This window comes from Columba livia, chromosome Z, assembly GCF_036013475.1.
Source record: "Columba livia isolate bColLiv1 breed racing homer chromosome Z, bColLiv1.pat.W.v2, whole genome shotgun sequence".
In the NCBI taxonomy this organism is placed as follows: Eukaryota; Metazoa; Chordata; class Aves; order Columbiformes; family Columbidae; genus Columba; species Columba livia.
Window position 1 is genome coordinate 1,973,560 of NC_088642.1, and position 20,300 is coordinate 1,993,859.

Below are 20,300 nucleotides of genomic sequence, written 5' to 3' on the forward strand. Positions count from 1 at the left end.
GTTTGTGTTGAAGGGACCTTCCCAGCTCCCCCAGTGCCCCCCCTGCCATGGGCAGGGACATCTTCACCAGCTCAGGTTGCTCAGAGCCCCGTCCAGCCTGGCCTGGGATGTCTCCAGGGATGGTTCATCCACCACCTCTCTGGCCAACCTGGGCCAGGCTCTCACCACCCTCAGGGACAACAATCTCTTGGTTGCTCTAGTTGAAATTGTAACTTGAGACGTAGTTTGAGTACAAGATCAAAGTGGCTTGGGGTAGCGTCTCAAAGAACTTTGGCCTTGCAGGGTGCCGTTCCCGTACCCCAACCCGTCCTACGCATCTAATGGCTCCACAGGAATGGGACATCAGGAAGAGAGAGAGATGGACAGACAGAGGTGAGACCTTGAATGGAATATGTTCTGCTGGGGGAAGCTCTACATCTCCCATGGCTTTCCTGGCAGCTTGAACACAGCTTTAGTAACCCCAAAATCATAGAACCACATTTTGGTTGGAAAAGAACTCCAAGATCATCAAGTTCAACTGTTAACCCACCCCTGGCACTACCCCATGTCCATAAGAACCTCTTCTGTGTGTATTTCCAACCCCTCCAGGGCTGGTGACTCCAGCACTGCCCTGGGCAGCCTGTTCCAATGCCCGACACACTCCATGAGCAGCACAAACGGACGTTTTCTGTTGGTGGCTGTGGGCTGCAAGCCATGGGAATTGTGCCCAAGGATGGCTGGAGGGGGCCAGGCCAACTGGAGGCTTCCAAACTGGTGGGAACTGGGTTGGTACCCAGCAGCTCTTGTGACAAGACCGTCGACATGTTGCTTTAGTGCTTGGACTTGCAGATCTTGAGGGTCTCTTCCAACCAAAATGATTCTATGATGCTACGACATCCCGTCGCTGAGCTGGGTCCCATTCAGGGATGCAAAGTGGGATGGTGGGGGACAAGGGAAGGTGACAACGCAGCGTTTTTACCCTTTCCCCATCACTGGGTTGTCCCTCCCCTGGCTCACAGGCTGGATGTCGCCAGGGGATTCAAAGCAGAAGATGCCAGGGCTGGATGGGCAATGGTTTGGTTTTGTTGTCTGGTTTGAAACAGCCCTGTGAGCAACTGTTGTGCGCCAGGGGCGGGAAGGGGGGGGTTGCCATGGCAAAATGGGATTTACTGGCAATGAATAGCTTCCTTTTTCTCCCCTGAAATGAATGGGTTGCTAAGACCTCCCGGCATATGAAGACTGGAGGTGCTACATTCGGTGGAAGAGCCGGCGAACAATATCCCCCCCCAGCTTTACATTATCTACAGGCCTCTTAATACAACTCAATCTTATTACACCCCCCCAAAAAAAAGTGATCTCAAGTGTAGATTGAGAGAGACAAAATGTTCCCAGTGGGATCTATCCGTGTCCCTTCCCCGCTCCCCTCCGACAACAGGGATTAGCGGCGATGTTTGCACTGACTGTAACTAGGACATAAAGACCATGCTTCATTTCTTCCCATTCAGCTAATTCTTTACATTGCAGACACTACAGGATCCATTTATGTGATGTGTTTTGGGTTTTCCTTTGTGAATGTAGGTTGGAGTGGGAGAGGGGGGCGAGGGACAGAAATCTGTTGGCATCTCCAAAGAAAAAGATCTTTGCGAATTGAGCCCCCAGGCCTCTGCGGGGATGAAAGAAGCCGCCGTCCACATCTGATGCGATGGCATTTGCAGGCAATGTCACTTTTAGATGAAGACCAGGATATATTAGCCAAAAATGACAATTTTTAAGGAATTAAGTGATTTAAAGCGGCACTTTTGACCCCCCCCATATCAAGCTCTGGCGCTTTCTCTTAGCAAATGGGAGCGCTTGCTCTGAGCCATCTCTTATTCTGGACATGTACCCATCTCTAAAGCAAACTACAGCACCAACTTTAAGTATTTATTTATTGGTTTTGTTCCTGGGAGAGCTTTGGGACGCAGGACATGACCATGTGGGAAGGGTTTGGCCGGCATCCCAGGGTAAATATTTTTGCCGGCCGTGCGATCCCTAATACGCACCAATTGACAATGTTCATGTTTTAATCCCTTTTGGAAGAGAACTTCTCCAGGAGCTGAAAACACGATTGTGAGCCGCGGGATTTGTGCCAAGGGGCTCTCGGTTTCGTGCGACACGGTCACACCAAGACCTCAGCTTGTCTTGGGAAGGGTCATCGAGGCAACGGCATCTGGAGCAGCTTCATGAAGGTCCTGAACTGACTCCATCCCTCTTCTGGGGCTTGGGGATGAGAGAAGAGATGGATAATGTTGCCAAAACATCCTTTGGTTGGCCCAGGAATATGATTTATCTGCTCCAAAGCCATGCAACGATCTTGCCTTAAAATGTCCTGCTGACTCACAGAGGATTCCGAGGAAGTTACAGGGTAAAAATGAAGGGTTATAAGATAAAGGAGGAATTTATAAATCTTCCCAAGGTGGAAGGGCTGTGTGTCACAGCAGTGGTAGGACACAGTGACCCATTTCTGACTCATTCCTCACTGCTGAAGGCAACTTCTGGAGAAGTAAGACCCCCAGAGTAGACTTCAGACCTTCAAAATGCTGACTTATGGTGGTTTATTTCCTTATTTAATTCCAAACTTGCAACATCAGAGAAGAAAAGTATGTGATGTGGACACACCTCTTGTCTGAAATTGGGTCATCACAGTTACAGGTCATAATCCAGGAGACGATTAAGCTGGATTTGTGTTGTCTTTTGGGAGAGCACAGGCTTGCCAAGGACCTCAATATGCCTTGGAGAATGATATTGTGTGTACTTGACGTGGAGGGTGATACCTGAGTAACATTTCTTCAGCACTAAGAAATATCCTATGAACGGGAAGGTGCCAATCAACGTTATGTATTTCTGGGCTTCTTCCAGCGAAGAGAAGTCATGGATGGTACCTTGGAGAAATCACCATCTGCCATCTCAGCTCTTCTTGCAAAGGATGCGTTTTGGTCTAGACCTTTCAGGCCATTGGTGTTGAGACCCATAGACAACGTGTGGTAGTTTGTGGAGAAAAAATAATAGGACTTTCACAGGGTCCTACCTGAAAACTGCTCTTCACCTTCAAGCTGGCCAAAATGAATCAGGAGAGAGTGACAATGGAGAGCAGAGAATGGCTGAGAAGATTAGGGAAGGATTTCCTGTGGTGGGCCTGATCCACCATTCTGGTGGAACTGTAGAACCATAGAATCATTTTGGTTGGAAAAGACCTTTAAGGTCATCAAGTCCAACCATAACCCAACCATGACACTGCCCCATGTCTATAAGAACATAATCTCTGTGTATTTCCAACCTCTCCAGGGATGGTGACTTCACCACTGCCCTGGGCAGCCTGTTCCAATGCCCGATAACCCCTTCCGTGAAGAAATTGTTCCCAAGATCCAATCTAATCCTGGGAAATTGCTAAAAAATGCACCGTGGGTGGGATTCAGGCCCAGACTGTCAGTGTCCAAATGTAGATACGCGCTGGTGTCTCCACGTGTGGTCAACGTGCAAGTTCCCATCAACTTCCAGAGATCGGTGTGGTCAAGCATCTGGAAGACGACCCATGGCTGCTTGAGGCTCTCCAGCCTTCATCACTTGCATCGGTCGGATCTCAGGTGACTCTTACACTGACACCTTTTGGTCTGCTTATCGTTTTCCACCAAAAATACACAGGACACTTGCTCTGCTTGTCCCGGGAATGCTTATGGAGACTTCTCACCAAAGCTCCATGATGTTAATATACAATAGTAGCTGTCCTGATGAGTTTTACTACCAGGAGGGGTGTGATTTTGTTAGGTCAAGGTATTTTGGAGAACATATGTTCATACTGACATATTCATCTGATCTTAATTAATAAGGACAGGGGGAATATGTCATCAGATTCAGAGCTGTGTGTTACCTCACCCCTTGCAGTCCTGCACTGGATGAATGATTTATAACTTGAAACCTAAAGAATTTGGAAACACAGTTGCATTTTCTTCCCGTGGGATTAACGCTGACTCCATTTGTTCTAGTTTTGCTAAAGCCTGAAACAAAGATGGTTTTAGTTCATTCCTGTCAAATATGAATGATGCTCTGACTTTGCAAAAATGCAACATACTTCTCAAATGAGTGTCATCCTGTTTCACCTTCTTCCCGGGAAATTCGTGCGAGCAAAGAGATCAAACCCTCGTTCTTCTCCGGAACAGAAATTATTCGTATTTGCATTAATTTAAAGAGAGGTCAGTGTGCATCCACACTTACTGTGGACTGATTTATGTTTAAAAATCAGGTGGGAAGAAGAAGGTACTTCTTACACATTGCTTTGGTGTGTTGGGATCATCTGTTTTCTGGAAGTGCTCCTCCCTTTCTACTGGCTGTAGATGAGATGCTTCCTACCATAGAGTCACAGAATCATTTGGGTTGGAAAAGAACTCAAAGATCATCGAGTCCAACTGTTCCCCCACCCCTGGCACTGCCCCATGTCCCTGAGAACCTCATCTCTGTGTATTTCCAACCCCTTCAGGGATGGTGACTCCAGCACTGCCCTGGGCAGCCTGTTCCAATGCCCAACAGCCCTTTGGGGAAGAAATTGTTCCCCAGATCCAACCTCAACCTCCCCTGGTGCAACTTGAGGCCGTTTCTTTGTGTCCCTGTCTGGTTGGATACAAGAGGGAATCTTTTCACTGTGAGAACAATCAGCCCTTGGAACAATCTCCCCAGGGAAGCAGTAGATTCCCAGCATTGGATGCTTTTAAGATTTGGCTGGGCCAGCTTGCCTAGGCTGTAGTTTTGCCAAGAAATGTTGGACCAGATGATCCTTGTGGTCCCTTCCAACTGGGGATTCTCTGTTTCTGTGGAGAACTTTCCATCGGTGTCCTCTCCAGACCACAGCATTGACACCAGAAGCTCCACACATGGAGCTGATGTGATATCTTGGTTTGGACCTCCTGGTCCTTTGTTGTCCAAGAGGATGTGGTGAAGAGGGAGAAGGCAGCAATGGAACCCACCAGCAAGTGGGCTGTCAGGAGACAATCTCTTCATCCTCCCTTCTTGGTGCTTGGACTGGTGCTTTCTCATTAGTGTATTTTAATGTAGTTGTGCCTTCTGTGCACAGAAAGTGTTTTGGATAGAAAAAGGACTTCTGGCTCCTTTTGGCCTTCGGGAGGTCCCTCTTTGGGGATTTTGTGGGCTGGGGTGGGGAGGCTGGATGGTTTGTTGGTTTGAAATTCCCAGTGTGAAATGAAACTTCATTACATAAGAAAATTTTCCCTCACCATCTTCATCCGTGGGCACGTGGCTGGTGGACCAAAGGGAGGAAGGACGGATGGACATGGAGAACCAGGGGTGTGTTGGGAGCAATCCAGTCTCGTCACTGATGTATGGGCATTGACTTCTTGAGACACCAGGAAGACTTCAGAGCCCCAAGTTGGGTTGATTAGTCCAAATTCCCTTGGGATGAATGACCCTGAGAAGTTCCTCCTTTCGTCTGTTAGCAAGACTGCTTGGACAGGGGGTTCATCGCAGGGCGGAGTTGCCAACAACAGCAAAATGAGAAGGATTTTTCTTCGTTAGCAAAATTACTGGCTGGGTGTTGATATGGTGATGCTCTGGAAAGCAGGGGGATGTCTTGGGCCATGGTGGGAGATGGAAAACAGCCAGGAATGAGAAGGCCATCAGGACAGCCTGTCTCAAAAAACACAGCTCAATATACTTTGGAGTTTTGGTTTTGTTTTGTGTTTTTTTAACAGTTTAACTTACTGTGGGTGAAACCACTCGTGGTTTCCTGTTTTCATGATTTGGCTCTTTTTTAAAATGGTTTGGCAAGGATGTTATTTAGTAGCAGAATCGAGTCTCTGGGCCCACTTGAACAGGTTTGACACCATCACGCAGGAACCACGAGCACCTGGGGGTTCTGTCGAAGGGGTTTGCATCCCATTTGAAAATAAGCTCTGTATGGCAAAGGTGATGGCAAAGAAAACCAGCGTGAGGCTCATCTTGTCACAAAGTCGAGTCCAATCTGTCTGCGTGTCTACTTTTGTTGTTAATACCCGGTCTCCTTAAGCTGGAGACGTCGCTGATTTATGATGCTGCGTAAAGCTCTGCGAACCGGAGTAGACAAAACAGGAAACGAAAGAGCTTTGCAAATCTACAAAGTATTAAGAAATCACTAAGTGCTGGGGAGTCTTACAGGATGGTGCTGCTTTCCCCATGGGGAGGGGGAATTAAAATTAAAAATAAGAATTAAAAACCATGCACTGGGCTGTATCTCTGGCTGCTTTTCCCAAAGGGAGAAATCAATCTTGTGTTTGCCCCCCACCCCGGTCTTAAATTATACTGGGTATCGATACAACCATGCAAAATACGACGTGTATTTGCGTCTCCTCTGGGTGGTGTTTCAGGATGCTGAGATTTCCTAGAATCAGCGGTTATCTGTGCGAGGGAGAGGGTGTTGCTCGTAACCGACCATCTGTGCACACTTTGAAGGAGATGATAGGAAAAGCACAATATTGTGTGTCCTTGGCTCCCGAGTCGGTTTAGCAGCAGCGGTATCTGCGTCCAGGATTCAAGAGAAATGCGATTATGGGATAACATAAGCGAAAAGTGGCGCTGATCTTGGAGAAGAGCCTCAGCTCCGGTGCCGGAGAGCTGAAAATACGGGTGGTTAATGAAGTTTTACATATAAAATAGTATCTGTGCCTGCCCCGTGGGGTTCGGTGGGATTTTCGGCGCTGTTCCAGGCTGATGCTGGATCCTGGAAAGACCAGGGATATGTTGGTCTCCTGCTCGCTTCTCCCCATTGTCTGTCAAACCCTTCCCGAAACACCTTCTCGCGTTGCGGTGACATCGCGATGTGACCTTCTTCGCTAAACATTTAGAGAGAAACTCGGCTTTTAGGTTCCTTTTATTCACAAGGCAAAACTTCTCCCATTTATAGGCTCTGTAACGGAACCCTGGAGGTCAGTACCATTAAGGGGGATTTTGCCGTGTTTCCTGGGAAGTTTCTTCATTTACAGCACAAGATTTCTTTTAGGAAAGAGAGATATGTTCACGTTGTATAAAACTTTGGGAAATATTCATTTAAGTGCTGATAGGGCCGCGTTATACCAGTTCACATTCTGCAGATGACTGATTAATGGTGGTGGCGAGTTGGTGAAGGGTTTTTCCCCCCTTTTGAGATGCAAAATAACTTCCTGAGGTTGAGTATCTGCCACACATCCCACAAGAAATAATTTTGCTTAAAGGTACCTCCAAAACAAGAGAATTGAATGCAATAATCATGGTTAAGTGAGGAGACAATCTCCCCAGGCTGTGGATGAGATGATGGGAAAACAAGGTGGTTCCTTCCCAATTCCTGGTCTGTAAAGGTTTTTATGAACAACCAGGGCAGTTTCTTGTAGCAAGATGCAGCTGAAGGCACTTGAGAATACTTTTATTTATCTTTTCTACTGCTCAGCAACAGTAAACACTGTCTCTTTTTCACTACAAATGGCTCGCCCGTGTTTATATCCGTCATAACATATCCATTTCTGGCCCAAACGTTTCTTGGAAATATCATCTGCTTGAGCTGCCACAACAGGATGGAAAGGACTTGGGGGATATATCTGAAAGTTGAGCTGTGCTGCCTTCAAAACATCAAACCGAGATAGAAACAGCTCATCTTTTGGGGGATCACTAAATAGATTTTATATGTTTTCAGTGCTATCCCATTCTGTGCGTCTTTCTTTGCTTGTTCTTCCCCTCTTTGTATGTAAATCATGAGCTGGATGTCAATGTCCGCCTGGCTGAGATGCTTAATAATTAACTGGTGGCACTTTTTGGATGCGCATCTCGAAGGAGAAGCTTTATAGGTGTATTTTCAGCTCTTTCTAAGCAGCTGAAATGTCAAAGGCTCTTTGGCACTGACAGTAAGTGGCAATAGGAACACCCCAGAGGTAGGAAGGAGAAAGGAAATGTGGGTTTTGTTTCACCGAAAGGCAAATTCGGGGAAATGGAAGAACTGCAATGAAAGATTTGTCTGCAAATTAAAACTCCAAATAACTCCCCAGAACAAGCTCCCATAAGATCTCCCTCTCCCTCCAAAATATGGCAGGGGGAATATTCTTGGCTCTGCCCATCAGTTTTCACAGAATCCCAGGATGTCAGGGATTGGAAGGGACCTGGAAAGCTCATCGAGTGCAATCCCCCCATGGAGCAGGAACACCCAGATGAGGTTACACAGGAAGGTGTCCAGGTGGGTTGGAATGTCTGCACAGAAGGAGACTCCACAACCCCCTGGGCAGCCTGGGCCAGGCTCTGCCACCCTCACTGAGAAGTTCCTTCTCATATTTAAGTGGAACCTCCTGTGTTCCAGTTTGAACCCATTACCCTTTGTCCTGTCACTAGTTGTCACTGAGAAGAGCCTGGCTCCATCCTCCTGACACTCCCCCTTTATCTATCTGTAAACATGAATGAGTCCCCCCTCAGTGTCCTCTTGTCCAGCTCCAGAGCCCCAGCTCCCTCAGCCTTTCCTCACACGGGAGATGCTCCACTCCCTCCAGCATCTTGGTGGCTGCGCTGGACTCTCTCCAGCAGTTCCCTGTCCTGCTGGAACTGAGGGGCCACAGCTGGACACAAGATTCCAGGTGTGGTCTCCCCAGGGCAGAGCAGAGGGGCAGGAGAACCTCTCTGACCTACTGACCACCCCCTTCTAACCCACCCCAGGTACCATTGGCTTCCTGGCCACAAGGGCCCAGTGCTGGCTCATGGTCACCCTGAGTTTTCCTGTAATGTGCGTTATTTTGACTTCTCGTAGGTACAAGGTACAGCACGCAGATCACAGGGATGACTGTCTGCAAACAGCTGATATTGGGACTAAAGCTGCTAACAATTGGAAGCGTGTCTGGTCTGCAGATTCAGTAATACAGCAGATATGACCTGCTGGAAAACACAGAGGACCCCAAGTTTGTGGTCACTTTTACTTAATAAAATAAATCCCAAACTGATAAGGGCAAAAAGCAATAAAACCCTTCCTTGTGTGAAGCTGGTGATGCTTCACTTGGTACGTGATGCTCAAAGGTGAACTGGTGAGGTGACCAATACAAGCACTGTGCTAAAACTGCTTCAGGAATATCCTGAAAATGAAATGCTCTGGAAAGATTAAATTCTTCTGATATTAAGTGTGTGTTTAGGGGGGGAAGTCAATGAAAAACACAAACAGTAACGCAGATAAAAGTGACTCCTTGGAGAGGATGCATCTGGTTCATGGTGGACAACTCTAGTGGTCATGGGGAGCATCCCTCGCTAAGAAAAAGAATAAACATAAGATAAATTATCTTCTAAAGTGTCCCAGGAGTTACTTTCCCAATGGTCTCATGTGCTGGATTTCAGGAAGGGTGTCGAGATTCCCAGTTTTAAGCTCATCTGTTCCTCACTGTGGGAGGCGAATGTTGCGTGAAGCAACTGTGCCCTGGGCATTTAAACGTCACAACAGCAGCATTTGTGTTTTCCGATTTTGTGATGTTTTGTGACTCATCCTTTTTGAATGCTTGGGATCAGCAAGTCCCGTTTCTGTTCAGTTAGGGGGATGGGGTTTGTTTTCTTTCATTTACTCAGCTTTGAGTGTCGGCGCTGCGTACGTAACGGCACAGCAACAACATCTAGACAGTCAAGGACATTCAGAGCTGCTTTTTAAATTCTGTCCTTCGCAGGAGCTTTGTGTGCCCGGGCTGGCTGTTCCAGCCGTCCCTTCTCTCTTTGCTCGTCAAGGTCTACGCAGATCATAGAATTATTTTGGGTGGAAAAGACCCTCAAGACTGAGTCCAACCGTTAACCCAGCGCTCTCACTGCCCCATGTCCCTGAGAACCTGAGAACCTCATCTGTGTGTATTTCCAACCCCTCCAGGGCTGGTGACTCCAGCACTGCCCTGGGCAGCCTGTTCCAATGCCCCACAGCCCTTTGGGGAAGAAATTGTTCCCCAGATCCAACCTCAACCTCCCCTGGCGCAACTTGAGGCCGTTTCTTTGTGTCCCTGTGTCCCCTCAGCTCCTGTTCTCCAGCTGAACCCCCCAGGTCCCTCAGCCGCTCCCATCACACTTGTGCTCCAGCCCCTTCACCAGCTCCATTCCCTTCTCTCCACTCACTCCAGCACCTCAAGGCCTTTCTTGGCGTGAGAGGCCCAAACCTGAACTAATTCTCTTTGATTTCACCCAAGGAAGCTGAGTAGATGCTGATCCTTCTCCTTTAACGACCTCATCCCATGGATTATTTGCTGCAGTTGCTGCCTGGATACTTTTGTGGCTCAGATTTCAATCCTTTTGTCTGTTTGGAACCCCATTGTTCTCTCATTCACATCCTCCTCAGGTTTTGGCAGCGCATCTCGTGGGCACCGTGACTCGCTGGGTGTTTTCTGTCTCGTTTTATCTCTTGTCGGAGCGGGGCGGCGTGGGCTCGCGGGCTTTATGGGTGATCCCACAAGTGATATATGGTGTCAGACCTATAGGTGAAGAGTAATCCGAGTCCTTGTATTACTGTGTCAGGTTGGGAAGACAGGAAGGGGAGAGGTCAGTTTAATTCTACTCGGAGAATGTGAATTATTTTGTAATCTTCCTGCCCCAACGAGGAACTGAATCTGGATAAAGCCTATTAATTCCGATTTTGCAAGCACAGGAAAAACAGGTCCCTGAATGCCTTCCAGCCATTTATCCTGACTAATCTCCAGCTTCATTCTGAAGAGGGTTTTGTGGTGTTTTATACCTTATTGCAGGAGAATCTGAGCATCATCTCCTGCTGAGATGTCCCTCAAAGGTCTCCTTGACTTGCTTAGTCACACGGCCAATCTTTGTATCATCATTTTCTCTCCCAAACCCCATAATTACGTTAATAACTGGTCAGCCTGTGGCCGTGCCAGCTCAACGCTGGTCCCCTGTGGTCATGGCAGACGATGGTTGTGCTGGTTTTGTGCTTGGGGTGGGAGCAGAGGACAATTCTTTGTGACTCAGTCGTGGTCGGGGAGTCACCAGGACACTTTCATGGTGGAACAATTTTTGTCGAAGCAGGACAATAACCCATAATTTCCCTTGCGTGGCCGACTGGATAAGTCAGTTAAATCATCCAGAAGTTCCTCCTGCTTTTTTGGCTGGAATATGGGATTTTCCTGCCCCAACCCCCATTAAACAGGTGCTTCATATCATCTGGAAATAGCCACATTTCAACACGAGGATCAAGTGGATTTCACGGAGGGGCTGAGAATCGCTTTTAAGCTTGGCTCATGTGACGTGAAAAGCCGGGTCTACATGTAATAAGCACCAACATTATTAAAGCACATTTCAGGGTGGGCACTCTGCCCCCAAAAAATACCACTTTATGACAAAAAAAAGAGCAGGTTTTTTACAGTTTTGAGGGGCTTTTTAAGTCTTCTGGTTTAGTTCCAAAGCACGGCGTGTAAGCTGGGAGCTGCTCTTTGCTGATAACAGAGAACAAACACCCTTCGCATCTCGGCGGCGGAGGGACGGGTTGTGTTCCCTCCCTCGCCGCGGATCAAGTCAAAGCAGGAATCTTGGCTCTGCCTGTGAACACGGGATGCCAAGAGATTTTAGGGTTTTTTAGTTGATTTATGACTCCACCTGCAAAATATTCCCAAAATTATGTGTATTTTTTTTCTAGCTTTGTCCTGATGCAGTAAAATAAGGTCATGATTCCCAAAAAAGCGAGAGGTGTGTTATGTTCACCTTCCCTCTTTCTCTCTCATCCCTTTGTGAGAAAGAGAGGAACAAGTAAAAGCCTATTTGGGATAAATTATCTTCTTATGCCATGAGTGGTGCCAAGGAAAATGATCTTAAGCAGCAAGACGTTTAATTCCTTCATTTAGTCTGTATTATTTTATTTTCTTCGCATGGATTTGGCTGTGGAGCTCGAGTTTGCATTGGGCGAACTCAGGATGAGAGGAACGTGTTGCTCGTGGTGCGTCTCTCTCACCATCACATAATCACAGCAGCAAATCCTTCATCTCCTCTGCATCACACCAACATGTTCAAATGACTTAATTAACTGCGAGGGTAGTAAATTTTTATGGAAATCGAACTGGAGGCATTCTGAGGTTTCCCAGACGTACCTTCCCACATGGCGTAATCGCGATCCCAAGAGGTTGCAGAAACTGGGCACACGCACAAAAACAAGTGGAAGCAGGGAATTCTCCCTTCCGCTCTTAGCTGCTCATATTTTCCATTCTCCTAGAAAACTCCTAGAAAACTAAAACTCTCCTTGAAACTGAATACTGTGCAACAAGCTGGGAGGAGTGGCTGACACTGGAAGCTGTGCTGCCATCAGAGACCTGGACAGGCTGGAGAGTTGGGCGGGAAAATGTAATGAAATAGAACAAGGGCAAGTGTAGAGTCTTGAATCTGGGCAGAACAACCCCAGGTTCAGTGTAAGTTGGGGAATGAGCTATTAGAGAGCAGCGTAGGGGAAAGGGACCTGGGGGTGCTGGGGACAGCAGGGTGACCATGAGCCAGCACTGGGCCCTTGTGGCCAGGAAGCCAATGGTACCTGGGGTGGGTTAGAAGGGGGTGGTCAGTAGGTCCGAGAGGTTCTCCTGCCCCTCTGCTCTGCCCTGGGGAGACCACACCTGGAATCTTGTGTCCAGCTGTGGCCCCTCAGTTCCAGCAGGACAGGGAACTGCTGCAGAGAGTCCAGCGCAGCCACCAAGATGCTGAAGGGAGTGGAGCATCTCCCGTGTGAGGAAAGGCTGAGGGAGCTGGGGCTCTGGAGCTGGACAAGAGGACACTGAGGGGGGACTCATTCATGTTTACAGATATCTAAAGGGGGAGTGTCAGGAGGATGGAGCCAGGCTCTTCTGGGTGACAACCAGTGACAGGACAAGGGACAATGGGTGCAAACTGGAACACAAAAGGTTCCACTTAAATTTGAGAAGAAACTTCTTTGGGGTGAGGGTGGCAGAGCCTGGCCCAGGCTGCCCAGGGGGTTGTGGAGTCTCCTTCTGTGCAGACATTCCAACCCGCCTGGACACCTTCCTGTGTAACCTCATCTGGGTGTTCCTGCTCCATGGGGGGATTGCACTGCATGAGCTTGCCAGGGCCCTTCAACCCCTGACATTCTGCAATTCTGTGATTCTGTAATCCCAAAATTCCTATAAACACTGCTGATATCGCGTAGATGCCGTGGCACATTTTCAAATGCAGGTAACTCAGTTGCCCAAAGGCCGATACATCCAACACAACCACACAAGAGCAAAGATTTTTATAAGCAATCCTCTACATATCCTCATTCTTACTTTTATTTTGACCACTCGAGATTTTTGCGACTCAAGACTTAATTGGCTCTGAATATTTTTGGAGAAAACACCTACCTGGGATGTCAAAGAGCATTGGGCTACAGTCTCTTTGTCAAGCTGCACACAATTATTTATATAAATGAGAGATTTTTATATAAATGAGAGATTATTTAAATGAGAGATTATATATATAAATGACAGCTGCTTCAACAGGAGATACTAGCTAAGCCCAGCCTTGGGTAGTCATAGCCCAGCTAAGCTCAGTTTTATCCACGCTGCCCTTGGGAACATGGTGCGAATTGTCTTCCTTATGATGCCCAAATCATATTAGGGTCATGTTAACTCCTTCCTTATGATGCCCAAATCATATTAGGGTCATGTTAACTACTTCTTTATGATGCCCAAATCATGTTTAGGGTCATATCAACTCAGAAAAAAAGTGATATTAAATATGCAAACCATTCAGTTGTACAGATACAGTTGGTTCGGTGCTTGAACTTGCTCCCTGGCTGGTTCAAAGAGAAAGGCCAAGTTCTTTAAGCCCAGCAAGTTTATTTTCCCACAAAGGCGCTTTCTCTTTAAAATGAGTATTTTCTGCTATTAAAATTCTGATTGTTTTAATTATTATTTTATCATCTTTTTTCTTCTCTCTCCACTTGTGATGCTGCGTTTGGCATCAAAACAGAATGAAAAGTCAGTCGTCCCAAATTCTGGGCGAAGGAAGGTGTTTTGCACAGTTAAGCTAATTGCCGTCTTGGTCATTGTGTACAACAGGAACGCTGCAGAATTGTCCTTGTGCATGAAATCCCAGTGAAAATCACTCGAAGGAGGACGAGTTGTTTTCGTTGCTTCAAACGATGAGAATTTGGACTTAGACAAAACAACCCGATGCGAGATATCGGCTCGGCCGTTAAGACGTGTATTAGGAGTCACTGAGGGATGGGAACAGATCTGAGGCCAGTTTAAGTTGTGTATTCTGACAGTAGTAATAAAAAGATTGATTTTTATTTTTAAAAATTTGCTATTACTTTTATTAATTTTAATGGTTTTAATTCATTTTCTCTTTTTAGCTAAAGGGAGCAGTACCACTGAGATAAATCTCCCTGAAACATCATTTGCTCCTTGGGCCCCAGCTTCTCTCTCCGGTAGGCAAAAGAGCGATTAACATATTTTATTGTTTCTATTCCCCTGCTCTGCATTGATTTTCCTCCATCAGGGAGAGAGCATTTTCCTGCTGAAAAGGCCTTTTTAAGTCTCTGATTTGGCTGCAAAGTCGGGGCCTTTTTGTCATTTCCCTCTTGTTTGCAACTGCTGCATTTCATAAGCTGAGTGGTTGCATGATCGGAGCAAATCCAAACTATTGCCACTTGAGACCGATGTCCTCGTGTCCGTGGTTTTCCTCAGTTTCATTAGGCACTGGATGGCAAACGACCTTTTTTAAAGCTTCTGTAATACCTGCTAATTGAATTTGTTAGTGGCATGTAGCCAGATATTCCCAACATTCCTCTAAAATCAGTGTCCATGTTGGAGGCAAGTTTTGCCTTGCCAAGCTCCGCCATCTTCGTTTTTAATATCCAAATAGAATTAAGAGTCTCAAGCACAAAGCTTTCGAACGGTTGGACTCGATGAGTGTCTCTTCCAACAAAAAATATTCTAAAATTCCATATTTTTTGAGTCCCCCATTTATATTTTCAGTTCCACTAAGCCTGTATAACAGTTAAATGCAGGGAAAACACCGAATTTTGGGAATTGCTTGGCCATGAAGAGCTCAGTTGCTAAGTCAGTGCTAAGCTAATGCATTTAATTCCTCAGGATTTTTATGGGGTGAGGTTGAAAACCAAAAATTATGGTACTTAGGAGTTTTGCACTAAAACTAGTTGGATTTGAAGTTGGTTCTTAGTATTTCTTAGTAAATGTGTTTTCTGAAGCCTAAATTTCTTAAATCTCCAAATTCCTGTGTATATTTATAGTGTTGCCAGGTCATGGGTTTCTTTCCCAAGTCTTGCCATTTGCTGTGATGCTTTTCTAAAGCCCGATTTCTTGTGTTTGTGAGAAACTCAGCTTCCATGAAATAAATAAGCAAAGCTCCCGGCCATCTTGACTGTAAGAAAATTAAAAAGTCTTGAAAAACATGACTGGAGTATAACCCGGTGGTGTGGGCGGATCTTCTGCCCCAAGAAGGACGCGGCAGAGATGTTGTGTGTTACTGGAAGGGGGAGCTGGACCTGTTGATTGGATCTTGGCGATTGGTCTCTGCAAGTAATAAATATGGTTTTCTGGATCACCTTGAGTTGCAACAGGTCCTAGAGGAGAGATGGCTCCTTGGGTCTCCTCCTTGGCAAAGATACCCATAGGGATCATTTTGGTTGGAAAAGACCCTCAAGATCATCGAGTCCAACCATTAACCCAACACTGCCAATCCACCCATGTCCCTGAGAACCTCATCTGCGTGTATTTTCAACCCCTCCAGGGATGGTGACTCCAGCACTGCCCTGGGCAGCCTGTTCCAATGCCCCACAGCCCTTTGGGGAAGAAATTGTTCCCCACATCCAACCTCAACCTCCCCTGGCACAACTTGAGGCCGATTCCTCTTGTCGTGTCGCTTGTTCCTTGGGAGAAGAGACCAAGATCATTTTAGGCCTCTTCCAGCTGCAAATATTCTGTTCAATGCATTGAAACATTGGTGCCTTAGAGCCAAAACTGCCCTTTTTTTTGCCTCCATTGACAAAGACAAAATGGGGATATAGGAAGGGCAACGGTCTTGGAAGTCTCCTGACCTCCCTGATCCTCAGAGGATCCAGGTTCTCTCAGCAAAACCAGATCAAAACTCATGAGTGGTTTCTTCACAGCAGCCGCGTTTTAGGGAAAATCCATTTCATGTGAGAGGGGCTTGGAGCTGTTCCTTACCCAATCCTTGTAACCACAAGTATTGGTATCGTTAATACACAAAAAATGCATGGGAAACGTGGTGTTACTCATCACTCGAGCACGATGGGTGGTGGAGTCCTGCCAAACGTAGGTGGGCGCAATCTGGTGACGAATCTCTGCGGTGCAAAAAGGAACAGGCAAGATTTTCCAGGTAACATTTGGGGAGCGATCAAGCAGGAGGTTTGGGGCTGTGGGACACCTGAAGTCCTGTGGCATCTGCTTGGGGTGGGTTGTTCCAACCTCATGAGCTCAGGGAGATATTGCAGCAAATTCCTTCTTCAGCTGAACTTGCCCCCTACGCTGAGCCTTTTATCCTGGATAAAAGGGAAGCGAATCGCTGTATTATGTCTGAATTTTGAAACTGAAAGAAGTACCGATTTGTTTATTGGCTGACTGCCTTGGCACTTATATTCTAAAACATTTCTGGACTTCTTGTACTGAATAAGAAAACTACTGCACTTTAACATGATGAATACTCTTTTTTTGGTGGTGTTTGCCCTGTAAGAACTGGTAGTTTATGGCACTCAATGGTGTACAAACACATGGGGAAGTGTGGCCTTTCTCTTTGAAGAACTAACTGGTTGAGACATCCAGATTTGGCGCAAATAGTGTCCCAGAGGTAACTAGAATGGCCTGATTATACTTAGGGAAATGCCTATGGACAGACACATCCATCGCACACTTATTGACTTGGCGTTCCGCTTGGTTGAATGACCGTCTGCCGCGATGGAATCGTGACCCTCTGACTTCACATGAGCCATCGTGTCCTCCTGCAGGACACTTGCCAAATGCACCCGTACCCCATTCTGGCTGATTTAGAGGCTGGAGCTTGAAGAAGCGTTTTTAAGAAGAAGTTTTAGACCTCGAAGTGATTAAAACCAACAAATAGCTGTGTTTTTGTTGGCGTGAAACTGGTACTGTGTTGGAAGAGGAGGAAGAGGAGCCCAGCAGTGATTCTCCATTTCTTCTGGTCTTTGATCCCAGCCTTAACGCATTTCTGGGGGTTACGCTTTGGGCAAATGTAAGTTGTTGGCCCCACTACAAGGGTCACTCAATGGACGGAACCTTCCAGAGCAACCTCCAAGCTGCGTGAGGTTCAAGCTCATCTTTGGACGTGATCCACTGTAGAAGTAAGAGCCACCCACGGAGATCTGAGCTCATTTTAAACTTCTCTGGAGTGTTTAGGGGATTCAACACAGATTCTCAGTTGGGGGTTAAAGTAGAGGGGTAGAATATATACATGAGCTGTGGCTGGATAAATAGGATCCTAGCAGGGAAGGCCCATGGTGACCTAAACACATATGCTGCTTCTTCACAAGTCGGTATTTGTTGTTATTTATGTCTGACTGATCACTAAGCCCTAAAACGCTCTGAAAAAACAAAATGTGTGAAGCAGGGTGAACCAGATGCCTGGTTAACCTCAAAATTACCTGCGGCAGTCCCAGAAAGCCAAGGAGAAGTTGGTGAGTGCTTGTTGGGAAGAGGTTTTCAGGAGGACCATGTGTTGTAAGCTGGATGGAGAAGATCTGTTGCTATTGTTCTGATGCAGTTTCTATAGGATTCGCATAAACAGAAACCTAAATAAACATAAAAAATGTTCCTGTTGATGTATATATATTGACATATATATTTTAAATCTATAGCTCACCCCGAGTCAAATATTTGGCAGGAAAGAATGAGTGTCGTGACTGTTTCTAGATTGTCAAAACTCAGTTCTTCAGGGTTGAGCTGTCTTCATTGTTTTATGGCCTGCAGAACACTCGATAATCAGTCCCGCTGGGCCAAGTCCTCCATAGAGACACCAAAAAGAGTCTCTATCCCCAACAAATTGCTGTCTGAGTACCAGAAAAAAGAAAACAGACACATTGGGAGTGCCAAAGAAATGAAGAGAGCACCAAGTGAACGATCCACAGCTGCCAAAGCTTCTGCTAACAGCTGTTTCTGAAACATTTTTATCAATCCCAATTATTCTTCTCCCTTCCTCTCATGCAATCACTACGATTTAATCTATTTTTTTTTGCCCCTATTTTCTTTCTTGCTGTTTTGATGTTTAGTATTTTGATTGTCCCCCCCGTTATCTCCCCAGCCCATGTTGTGTTTAAGCAGCTGGGTAAATGTATTAATAAGCAGCTCTTTTCATGGGGTACCAATTGCAGAATTGGATGCTATACCACAAGTATTGGTTTTGGCAGACTTTTAGCTATTGCAGGTTTATGGCATATACATATATATGTATATGTTGATAAATATATATAGTCCCAACCAGTATGATGCTGGCCTGAAAGAAGCAGCTTGATATGGGAAACCTGTGTGTCTACATCAGAAGGAACTGGTGGATATTAAACAACCAGACTCCCCCAAACATGTGTAACTGATAATATTCCAAATTAATGTTCTAGGTAGAAAGTCTACAAGCAGAGTGGGTTTTTTTGTGTGTGTATGTGTGTGGTTTTTTGTTCTATTTTATATCAGTGTCACTTTTCCACGTACCTGGGCACCTGATGAATCAATAACTCTTCTTCCCCAGTATCTACCTCTTACTTTAGTCATTTGACGTGCAAAAATATCACTTTATATTTCCATGTATTGGGTGTTCACCCTGTTGAGCTGTTTTACTGCACTTGACTTGTTTCCATCAGGCAGGCAACTGCTGTGAGGACAAACCTGAGTCAGCACAAATATATTTAGGAAGGCGATAAAGCTTTATTTTGAAACCCTTTCACTTGTTCCCTTGCTACATTCCCTGTTATTGTTGAGGTTTTTCAAGCATGTCGACCACATCCAGCCTCCGCCCTTGTCCTCGATCAACCTCTCGTTTCTGGTAACCTTTGGGCTGCGTTTCCTTGGGATTGTTCAATTGCCCTTATTTCACTGTTTTTTCTCTGCTTGGCTCCCGATAACCGAGGCTGGTGGTATTTCTGAACCACCCTGGTTATGTTTTTGGCAGGGGGCTTAACCCTTGGTTTTAGGATCTGTCACTTTGCCTCTTCCACTCCACCTTGGCTTCTTGTTGTCACCAAGTGAATGAGGCCACCAGTCCCAGCTCAACAAGTTCAAATTAAGTTGTTTTGGGTTTTCCCCCCCTTTTTGTCTGCTGCTTAGTGTGTTTTAGTGCAGTGTGGTTGCCACAAACCCTTGAAAATGAACTAAACATCCCTGGAGGTACCTAAAAGATGCGTAGGTGTGGTGCTTAGGGACATGGTTTAGTGGTGGGCTTGGCAGGGTTGAGTTAATGTGGAGTCAATGCTCTTAAAGGTCTTTTCCAACCAAAATGAGTCTATGATTGAAGGAGCTTGGATCATTGCTATAGGTACCTTCTGCATGGGGAACCAAAATCTCCATCCTTACCGATGTGATACCAGCCGAGCAATCGTGCGTTGGTGGGAGGTGTTGTTCACAAACCAAATTATCACATCCCTGGGTGGAGGAAGACATTTAACCACCCTTTTGTCTGTTAAAATATCTTGAGAAAGGGCACCCTATACTCCATTTGTGCTATACTAGCAGAACGAGAATATCTTGGTGGCCATTTTTTGCTTAGATGGCATCTAAGATTCCAAGACCAAGGACCGTGATCTTCCCAATACCTGTCCCAGCTTTCAAAACTGGTTAAAATAAGAAAGGATTTTACAGTTCCTCCTGGAGTAGGAGCTCTGTGGTGCAATCGCTTCGCTTCTTGACTTTGTGAAAGCGCTTAATTGGTGAAGAGATAAGTGAGTACAAGTCCCACCTTGTGGTTATTTGGTCAATGTGACCACCTGGTTAAATAAGAGGAAGAAATTCATTACTTTTGCATGCATATCGCACACTTGTCTTGATTGTGCTTGGGGCGGATAAATTGAGAGGCTGGGACTCTGCTTTTTGGACAACGTGGCCTTTTAGCTAATGCTAAAAGATCAAGGTCAGGCCTGAGAGCTTAGTGCTGACTAAGAAGCAGGTGACGAGTAGCACAGCTTTCCTCTTCCAGTAGCACAAAAGCCAGAAGGGTTCACTTTAAAATCAGCAAATTCCTATATAAATAGTGTATTTATTTTTGGTAGTGGTATCTTAAAACAATTAAGGAGGACCACAGCATCTCTTACACCAAGGGTGATAAAACTGACCAGGAAAGTCTTCAGAGCATCATTGGTAGAG

The 20,300-nt window shown here is 46.0% G+C and overlaps 1 long non-coding RNA gene across 8 annotated transcripts in view; it reads left to right on the forward strand.

The window, feature by feature from the left end:
• LOC110363733 (uncharacterized) overlaps positions 1–20,300 on the forward strand; it is a 53,617-nt gene that overhangs the window by 27,590 nt on the left and 5,727 nt on the right. For 2 of the 8 annotated variants that reach the window (XR_010469150.1, XR_010469151.1), the window contains 2 exons: positions 283–372; positions 2,059–8,156. This is a non-coding gene — a long non-coding RNA (uncharacterized LOC110363733). Of the gene's footprint in view, positions 1–282; positions 373–2,058; positions 8,159–14,012; positions 14,384–20,300 lie in introns of those variants that run through there. The other 6 variants (XR_010469147.1, XR_010469152.1, XR_010469146.1 and 3 more) reach the window with 5 other exon arrangements.